The sequence below is a fragment of the Panthera uncia genome, assembly GCF_023721935.1.
Source record: "Panthera uncia isolate 11264 chromosome D3 unlocalized genomic scaffold, Puncia_PCG_1.0 HiC_scaffold_8, whole genome shotgun sequence".
Taxonomy (NCBI): Eukaryota; Metazoa; Chordata; class Mammalia; order Carnivora; family Felidae; genus Panthera; species Panthera uncia.
Window position 1 is genome coordinate 7,773,013 of NW_026057586.1, and position 10,444 is coordinate 7,783,456.

A 10,444-nucleotide genomic window follows, 5' to 3' on the forward strand; every position below is an offset into this window, starting at 1 on the left:
AGTAGGTGGGAATGAAAACATCCCCTGTCCCTTAAGATGACACATGTGTTAGAATAGCTGCCCGGATTCCAACATGGAAGGCACGGGTTGAGGTCCTGCACGTCTGGATTGCCTGTCTATATCTTGACCTTTAGTCAGAGCCAAAGAAATTTCTGTCTTTCTTAAGCCACAGCAAGTTTGGACCCTGTTACGGCATCCTAACCAACAGAGACCTACTTCACCCCGCATGAACGACCAGCTTCTCCGTGAACTGGAAACCTAAATTGGAAAGTTTAAGCCGTAACACTAACAAAGGAAAGAAAGGAAAATGTCTTTGGAACTTGAGGGAGAGAAAAGGTTTTAAACAAAATACCAAAGAGTATGATGCATGAGAGAAAAAAAAAAAATGAGAGAGATTCGACTCCACAAAAATTAAGGATTTTTGTTGAATGAAGGACAGCACAGAAAAAGTGACAGATGAGAAGGTAAGAAGACTTGTTTAAGGGGCGCCTGGGTGGCTCAGTCGGTTGAGCGTCCGACTTCGGCTCAGGTCATGATCTCGCGGTTCGTGAGTTCAAGCCCCGCGTCGGGCTCTGGGCTGATGGCTCAGAGCCTGGACCCTGCTTCCGATTCTGTGTCTCCCTCTCTCTCTGCCCCTCCCCCGTTCATGCTCTGTCTCTCTCTGTCTCAAAAATAAAAATAAACGTTAAAAAAAAAATTAAAAAAAAAAAAAAAAAAGAAGACTTGTTTAAGATGGAAAAGTAGACCACAGGTCAATATCTACACTATACAAGGAACTCTAGTGAGTCAACAAGAAGGAGGCAACTGTATCCATTTTCTGTATGCTGCTGTGTCAGATGACCACAAACTCACTGGCTTAGAACGACAAAAAATTGTTATTTTACAGTTTTTCAGATCCAAAGTGTGACAAGGCTATCCCTGGCTAAACTCAAGGTGTCTGCAGGGTTATGCCCTCTCTCCAGACTCTAGAGGAAAATCCCTTTCTTGCCTTTTCCAGCTTCTGGAGCTAACAGCATTCTCTGGTCATCATCAAAGCCAGTGATAGCAAATGAATCTCATGCTGCCTGTGACCTCCTTTTTTGTCCCCCCCCCCCACCTTTAAAGCCATTTATTTGTTTATTATTTATTTATTTAATGTTTATTTTTGAGAGAGACAGCATGAACCAGGGAGGGGCAAAGAGAGAGGGGGACATAGGATCCAAAGCGGGCTCCGCGCTGACAGCAGTAAACCCAACGAGGGGCTCGAACTCACAAACTACAAGATCATGATCTGAGCCGAAGTCAGAGACTCAATCAACTGAGCCACCCAAGCACCCCTTATAGTTACACTTGGCCCACTAAGAAAATCTAGGATAATTTCTCTATGTTAAACTCATCTGATTAACAACCTTAATTCCACCTGCAACTTTAATTCTCCTTTGCCATGTAAAGTAAGATGCTCATAGGTTCCAGGGAGCAGGATGCGGACATCTTTGGGGGAACTATTATTCTGCTAACTAGGTACACATCAGAACAAAAGACAAAGGATTTGAATTTGCAGAGGGGGAAACACTTAGGATTAACAAATTATGGCCAGAAACTACCAGTACAATGATCTTAAGTGTCATCTGTTCATTTTTTAATCAGAATATTTACTAAGCAGACAACATGGGCACAACACCTGTGGAAAAGCACAGATGGAGAGGTCTTCAAGTGGTCAGCCAAAGGTCCCTGTGAGACCCAGTCTTCCCTAGACCTTCGGAAGTGTCCTAAAATACTGTCAGTAAGAAGTGTATTCATTGTAGAGACCTGCTATGCGAGAAGACGTTCTTTAGAATTCCAAGACTTTTGTCTTCATTTCAGAGTCAACATGACACAGTGTTTAATCTATCTGATTGCTGTGCAAGGTTACCTTCACAAATTAAGAGAGGGATCAAAGTATTTTTTAAAGAAATTACCTGTGTTAGCCCTAGACTGCCTTTTTGCCTTAACTGATATCCCACTTTCCCTTAGAGATACTTAACTTTAAAATTGAGTCAGCACTGAAAAAAAAAAATCCACACTATCAAAATGCACTCTGTAGAAGTGACTAGAATCAGTATTTTATTTACAGATCCAAGATGCATTCAACATGGCTGTCTCACCAGCCAAGGCAGGGCTGAAAGTCAGGGTCATTTTCGGAACTTCAATTAAATAGATTACATTCAGCAGGGGCACAAATGGAGGCCGTTATCATTAAAGTTGAGTTGAGAGAGAGGCTGCAAACGTGGGCACCGCCTGAAGATCACAGGAAAATGTGTGTTTGTGCTAGATCTGTAAAGAGTTGGCTTTTATTTCTTTTCCCTGGAAGTTACACTTGCCAGGAATCATGTATCTGACTATAATAATGAGGTTATATGACTTTACATATTGAAAAGATACCTAAACATAATAACAATATTACTTTGAACTTGCACTGGACTCTTCATCCAAGAACTTCTCCATCATTAGCTAATCGAATCTCACGGTGTGGAAATGAAAGTATCTACTTACCTCACTTTACCAAAGGGAGTGTTTCTGAGAGGTTAAGTGACAGTGAACATTTAAACGGAAGGTAGTAGGGAAATGGGGACAGAAATGTCTTGCTGAATAATGTAGATATCTGGGAATGAAACTCAAAGGTTCACATAAGGGCCATTCATCTAATCGAACACTTTAATTTTTTTTTTTTTAATGTTTATTTTTGAGAGAGACAGAGCATGAGCAGGGGAGGTGCAGAGAAAGAGGGAGACACAGAATCGGAAGCAGGCTCCAGGCTCTGAGCTGTCAGCACAGAGTCCAATGCGGGGCTCGAACTCACGAACTGTGAGATCATGACCTGAGCCAAAGTCGGACGCTCAACCGACTGAGCCACCCAGGTGCCTCTAATCGATCACTTTAGAAGGCTACATCTAAATGTCACCAGATATATAGAAAATGCTGCTTTCATAAGTTCTCAGAAAAGGACACTCTTCTAATTCTCCTTACCAAACTATGTTGATGTCTTTACAAATTAAGTTCTTTATAAAATAAATTTTTGTTTTCAACTTAATGTCTTCTTATTGCTTTTATTTTTGTAACACCTTATTGAAACATAATTCACATGCCATGTAATTCAGCAATTTAAGGTGGACATTTCAGTGGTTTTTATTTATTCACAGTTATGTGGAAGTGTCACCACAGGTAATTTTAGAACATTTTCATTTTCATCATCTCCAAAAGAAACCCCCACCCCTTAGCTATGGCTACTCTTTCCCCCCAACGACTACTGAATCTAAGTAAACACTACATCATTTTGCTTCTGTAGATGTGCCTTCTCAGGATATTTCACGTAAACGAGATCATATAATATGTGGTCTTTTGTGCTGTCTTCTTTCACTGGGCATAATGTTTCCAAGTTTCATCCATGTTATTGGGTGTATCAGTATTTCATTCCCCCCACCTTTTTTTTTTAGCTATATAATGTTTCATTTTACGGGTATGATTTATCCGTTCCATCTACCCATGTTTTATCCACTCATGAATTACAGACATTTTGGTTGCTTCTGTCTTTCAGCTCTTGTGAATAAGGCTGTTATGAACATTCAGGTACAAGTTCTTGTGAGTACGTGCTTTCATGTTGGGGGCAAGTACCTAGAAGTAGAATTGCTGTTTACCTTTTTGAGGAGCTATTGACTATTTTCCAAGGTTGCTGCAGCATTATACATTTCTACAGCAGTATATAGGGGTTCTGATTTCTCCACATCCTCACCAAAACTTGTTATTTGCTGACTTTTTCCTAAAATTTCAATTAATTTAGAAAATTTTTTTAATGTGTATTTATTTTTGAGAGAGATAAGGACAGAGCGCAAGAAGGGAAGGGCCAGAGAGAGAGAGAGGGAGACACAGAATCTGAAGCAGACTCCAGGCTCTGAGCCGTCAGCACAGAGCCCGATGTGGTGCTCTAACTCATGGACTGTGAGATCATGACCTGAGCTGAAGTTGGACGCCCAACTGACTGAACCACCCAGGCGCCCCTCAATTAATTTTTTTAATTGAAGGGAAATTCACATAACATAAAATTAACATTTTAATTAAACTATACAGTTCAGTAGCATTGAGAATGTTCACAATATTGTGCAACCATCACCTTTATCTAGGTCCAAAACATTGTCATCATCCCCAAAAGAGGACTTTGTACCCATTTATCGGTCATTGCCCATTTCCCCCCTCCCACCATCCTCAGAGGGGATGAATTGTTTTCCAGCCAAATCCACATACTGAAGCTCTCCCAATATGACTATATTTGGAGAGAATACCTTTAAGGAAGTAAGTAAGGTTAAATGAGGTCATAAGGTGGAACCCTAATCCCGTAGGACTGCTGTCCTTGTAAGAAGTGTAAGAGTCACTGGAGAGGCTCTCCCCCCAGGCACATAAAGAGGAAAATCTGTGAGGGGACACAGCTAGAAGGCAGCCATCTCCAAGCCAGAATGAGAGGTCTCACCAGAAACTAAATTTTCTGGTGCCTTGACCTTGAACTCCTTTATTTATTTCGTCAGAGTTCGGGATTTATTTATTTCCTCCCAGTTCATCCAGAACTGGGAGGAAATACAGTTCGTTGTCCAAGCCACCCAGCTTGTGGTGTTTTGTTATGGCAGCCTGAGCAAACTCATACCCAGATAAATGGAATCATATCATAGGTGACCTTTTGTGATGTGGTTCTTTCACCTGATACAATGTTTTCAAAGGTCATCCATGTTGCAGGGTGTGTAACTACTTCATTTCGTCTTATGGCTAAATACTATCCAATTGTATTTTTGCGTACCCATTTCCTCCATAGTAGGACATTTGAGATATTTCCACCTTGGCTATTGCAAATAGGTCTGTTATGAACACTTGTGTGCAAGTATTTGCTTGAATACTTGTTTTCAGTTCTTTTGGGTAGATATCTAGGAGGAGAATTGCTGGGTGGTATGTTAATTCTATGTTTAACTTTTTGAGGGACTGCCAGACTGTTTTCCACAGGGGCCGCATCATTTTAGATTCTCAACAGCGGCATGTGAGGCTTCCAATTTCTCCATTTCTTTGCCAATAGTGCCATTTCTCCTCTTTTTGATTTTAGCCATCCTAGAGAGTGTGATGGGGTATCTCATTTTTTTTTTTTAATTTTCATTTCCTTGACAACTAATGATGTTCACGATCTTTTCATGTCCTAAATTTTTGCTCGTGTTTTTGCTGTCATGTCTAAGAAACCATTACCTAAATCACACCATGAAGATGTATGCCTATGTTTGTTTGTTTGTTTGTTTTTTCCGGAGAATTTTATAGTTTCAGGGCTTGTATTTAGGACGTTGATCCACTTAGAGTTCATTTTGTAGACGGTATGAGGTATGGATCTAAATTCATTCTTTTGCATGTGGATATCTAGTTGTCCCATTTGTGGAAAAAAACTAGTCTTTCCTCATCGAATTATCTTGGCACACTGATGCACAGTCAATTGACCATAATGTGAGTGATTATTTCTGGGTTGTCAATTGTATTGAGCTTTGTAGTAAGTTTTGAAATTGGGAAGCAGAAGTCCTTCAATTTTGTTTTGGCTAGTCTGTTTCCCTTAATTTCCATATGAATATAAGCCAATAATGTCCATATTCTTTCCATGTGGGTAACCATATCACTTTCTACGAGAATGGTGGCTGCATATTTGACAGAAATTGCTTTAAATCTGTAGTTCAGTTTGGGGGAGTATTGCCATTTTAACAATATAAAATCTTCCAATCATTGACACAGGATGTCTTTCTATTTATTTAGGTCTTTTATTATTTATTTATTTATTTTTTTAAAGTTTATTTATTTATTTTGAGAGAGAGAGTGCACGAGCAAAGGAGAGGCGGGGGTGGGGGTGGGGTGGGGGGAGAATCCCAAGCAGGCTCTGCACTGTCAGCACAGAGCCTGATGTGGGGCTTGAACTCACAAACTGTGAGATCATGACCTGAATCGAAATCAAGAGTTGGATGCTCAACCGACCCAGCCACCCAGGTGCCCCATCTATTTATTCAGGTCTTTTAAAATGCTTTTCAGTGATACTTTGTAATTTTCCATGTGGATGTCTTATATTTGTTTTAAATTTATTCCTAAGAATTTTATTCTGTTTATTGTTATTGTAATCATTTTCTTAACTTAGTTTTTGGATTATTTGTTTCTTGCATACACAAATAGAACTTTATTTTGTACACTGATTTTGTATTTTGTAACCTTGTTAAGTCTTTCCTTTGCTCTAATAGTTTCTTTGTGGATTCCTTAGAATTTTCTACATGTAAGGTCATGTCACCTGCAAATAGAAATAGATTTACTCTTCCTTTCTAATCTGGATGTCTTTTATTTCTTTTTCTTGCCAATTACTCTGAATAAAACTTGCAGTATAATGTTGAACAGAAATGGTGATAGCAGACATCCTTGTCTACTTCTCCACATCTATAATTAAGACCCGTATTTATTAACATGTGCAAAGAAAGCAGAGTTCAAATCCATGTGCTTTGCTATTTGAAGTGGAACATGAATATACCTTGCTTCAATTCTCCCAGTTTAAAACGGCATAAAATATTTATTACCTTTCTGTTTTGGTATTGGGAAAACGAATTAGAATTTGATGATCCCCTTAAAAATGAAATATTATGCAAATTCATAGGACAAAGTTATGGAGCATAATTAGGAAAATTCACAAGTAGGGGATGAAACGTTTAGCCATGCGTCTCTTTCCTTCTTAAAGATCAGAATTATTAATAAATCATTAATAAAGGATCTTTATTCTTAAGTAAGGCAGACTGGGCTCCAGGTGACTTTCTGGAAGACCCACAGAATGTTTGCCTGCCTTGGGCACCATGAATAACTTCCCTACATCTATTGGTTAGAATCCTTTTGTTTACGAATCCTATTGCTTGCTTTTTTTTTTAAAATATGTTCTCGTGATAAATAAATTAATAACCCAATTAATGTAAAAGGAGCTTGTGAAAGTATTTCTCTTTTGGGCCAATAGTTTCTTACCTCTGCAAAATGAGGAAAATTCCCTTTGTTCTGGAAATTGTGCCTGGCAATGGCTGCACAAGTAGCTGTAAGGCCCTGAGCACCTCTGTCTGTAAGGCCTCCTATAATGGGCGGCAAGCCTGCTTCTGAGGCCGGGTGCCGACGAAGGGAGCGACCCCGTGGTTACGCTTGCAGCCATAGTGAGATGCCATGCAACGTTGCATTCGATCCCTAGAAAGACAATTATTTCGGTCCATTCAGGTTACTATAACAAAATACCATAGCTTGACTAGGGATGGCTTATAAGCAACAGAAATTTACTTCTCACAGTTCTAGAGGCTGGAAAGCCCAAGATCAAAATGCTAACAAGTCTGTGCTTGATGGGGACCCAGCTTTCTGATTCAAAGACAAATCTGTTTTCTGCATCTTCACATGGCAGAGAGGGGAAGGACCTATCTGGAATATCTTACAATTTTTTAAATTCTATTTATTTATTTTGAGAGAGAGAGAGAGAGAGAGAGAGTGAGTGTAAGTGGGGGAGGGGCAGAGAGAGAGAGGAGGGGAAGAGAATCCCAAGCAGGCCCCATGCTGTCAGCACAGAGCTGATACAGGGCTTGATCCCACAAACTGTGAGATCATGACCTGAGCCAAAATTAAGTGTTGGATGATCAACCGACTGAGCCACCCAGGCGCCCCAATGGGTGCTATTTTTAGCCCCAATTTCTACTTGTAGAAGCTGAGGTTTAGGGGTTATAGAGGCATCAGGTTTTTTTCCCCCTACCGAAGATTCTTTCTGCCCATTTTCTGTTAATCCCACCTATTTTCTTGGTGGAAATCTGCCCAACTCCTTTTAACTCTGTTCCAATTATAATACGCTGCCCTGCAGCTCAGAGTGTGAATAAATAACCTACGAATGGGCGATCTCATAGTGTCGATTCTGATGGGGTTCTCACCATGGATTTTACATCCAGATGTTGGCAGAAAAGCTTCCCCTTTCTTCTAGGGTCGCTATATGGGAAGATGGAAGTCTGGACCATGTTCCCCTCTTTCTCTACATTTTGCCAGTTATACAAGAGAATGAGACAAACACACTCAGAGAAGCAAAGCTAAGATATTGAGAAAAAGAATATTAGTGTCTTTTGAGTCTCTAAGGCCAGATCCTTTTCTAGAGTGAGGTAATAAATAACTGATTTTTGCGTACTTCTTTGAGTAAAAGTTTTGTCATTTGCAATCAGGAAAGTTAATTAGCTCACCCATAATTATGCAATTAAGAAGGTTGCAAAGCTGGTTTTAAACCTGTGTCTGGGGGCACCTGGGTGGTTCAGTTGGTTAAGCGTCTGACTCTGTTTCAGCTCAGGTTATGATCTCACTATTCTTGAGTTCAAGCCCTGCGTCAGGCTGTGTGCTGACAGTGTGGAACCTACTTGGGATTCCCTGTCTCCCTCTCTCTCTCTCTGTTTCCCTACCTTGTGCATGTGCATTCTCTCTCTTTCTCTCTCTCTCTCTCTCTCTCTCTCTCAAAATAAAATAAATAAACATCAAACCTATGTTTGGTTCCAAGGTTTGTGCTCTGCATAATACTTTGTTTTAATACCCTGTTTAGCTTATATGAATATGAGGCAGATATTTTAATTTAAATGTTTATTTTTGAGAGAGAGCATGAGTAGGGGAGGGACAGAGGTGGGGGGGGGCAGAGGATCTGAAGTGGGCCCGTGCTGACAGCAGCAAACCTGATGAGAGGCTTGAACTCTTGTACCTTGAGATCATGACCTGAACTGAAGTCAGATGCTCAGCAGACTGAGCCACCCAAGCACCCCCAGATGTTTTAATGTAGTCAAGAGAAGGTAAGAGAAATAAAGGGTAGGAAATGCATACGATCACAACTGACAGACCCACTGTACATAACCCAAGTATTAGAATTCATGTTCACATTGTGAGGAAAAACGAAAGTGCACAACTTTTCCAAGAAAAAAAAAAAAAGCATTTCTTTTTCTCCTAGCACAAATCACCACAAATAGTATTATGAGCTCTTAGGAGAGTAACTGAATATCTCCTGTGACCTAGGGTATAAATATCTTCATCGAAGCCAAATGATCGGGTAAAGCAGACTGAGGCCATGCCTGCTAGTGATTTATGGGTATGGATAAAGGTTGAAGAATGGCTGAGAGTTAAGTGGACCCATGCGCTTCTGGGTCCACATGTTTTTTTTCCATTGTGTTGCATAGCTTGTGATGATAAGCAGATTCCAACATACAAGGTCTCTACTCTTCATCCCTTTCCTGATCCATATATACATTGCCAGCTGGATGACTACCATTTATCATCCGGTAAAATGCCACACGTTTTTATTATAAGTTAGGATTTAAATAAATGTAACAAACACTGTTGTTAGCACAAGTAGAGAATTACAAATAGCCATACATACAGTTCTCCATACATCCACACAGGCATATATGGTTCATTTTTTCAAGTACTCAGGCATTGTGTAGAAAATTTATATCGATGTTCAAAATTATAAAAGCCCAAGTTGCTGATTGAGATAGAGTAATAGTAAAAATTAATAACTAAAGTGTATGCAGGAGAGAGCTGATTAAAACCTCCTTCTAAATAGATCTTGGGTGAGATTGAAAGTATGAAAATAGCAGTTTCAGAATGGTCAGGAATAACCATAGTTAGAAAATTATAAATCTAAATTCATGATATATGATTAAAACTTTTCTTAGATGTAGATTCATGGAATTATCTGCAGCTAAATAAGAAAGAATGAAAACAAAGCAATAAAACCTTTGGTTCAAGAAGTTAGAAAAGGAGCCAGAAAACAAACCTAAGAAAGGAATGAGAAAGCAAGTGATGATAAATAAAAGTACAGTAAATACCTTAGAATCTGGGTATTCTCTTTAACAGAATTAATACATCGAAGATTGATTCTTTGAGGAAAAATTGGCAAACCAGTACTTAGTCTAATAGAAAAATGACACATAATTGCTTTGAATGTGATAAGCAGGACTTAATGACTTTTGTCTAATTATAAAAACAATATACACTCAACAATAACAATAAAAATTAGAAAATAAAAGCAACATAAAACCACTTTTGATGGATGGTAACTAGGCATACTGTGGTTGATCATCTTGCAGTGTATACAAATATCAAATCATGTTGTACACCTGAAACTGATATAATGTTATGTGTTCATTATACCTCATTTAAAAAGAGACCATTTTATAGTTTGATGCCCCCTTTTAACTTGAAACATGGTTGTTTTACATTATAGTCTACCCCTGAACAACACAGGCCTTTGGGGCAGTGACTCCTGTTCAGTCAAAAATCCACATATAATTTTTGATTCCCCAAAACTTAACTACCGATTGTCTAGTGTAGACATGAAGCCTTACCCATAATAGTTGATTAGCACATATTTTGTAGGTTATACTTAGTATACACTGTA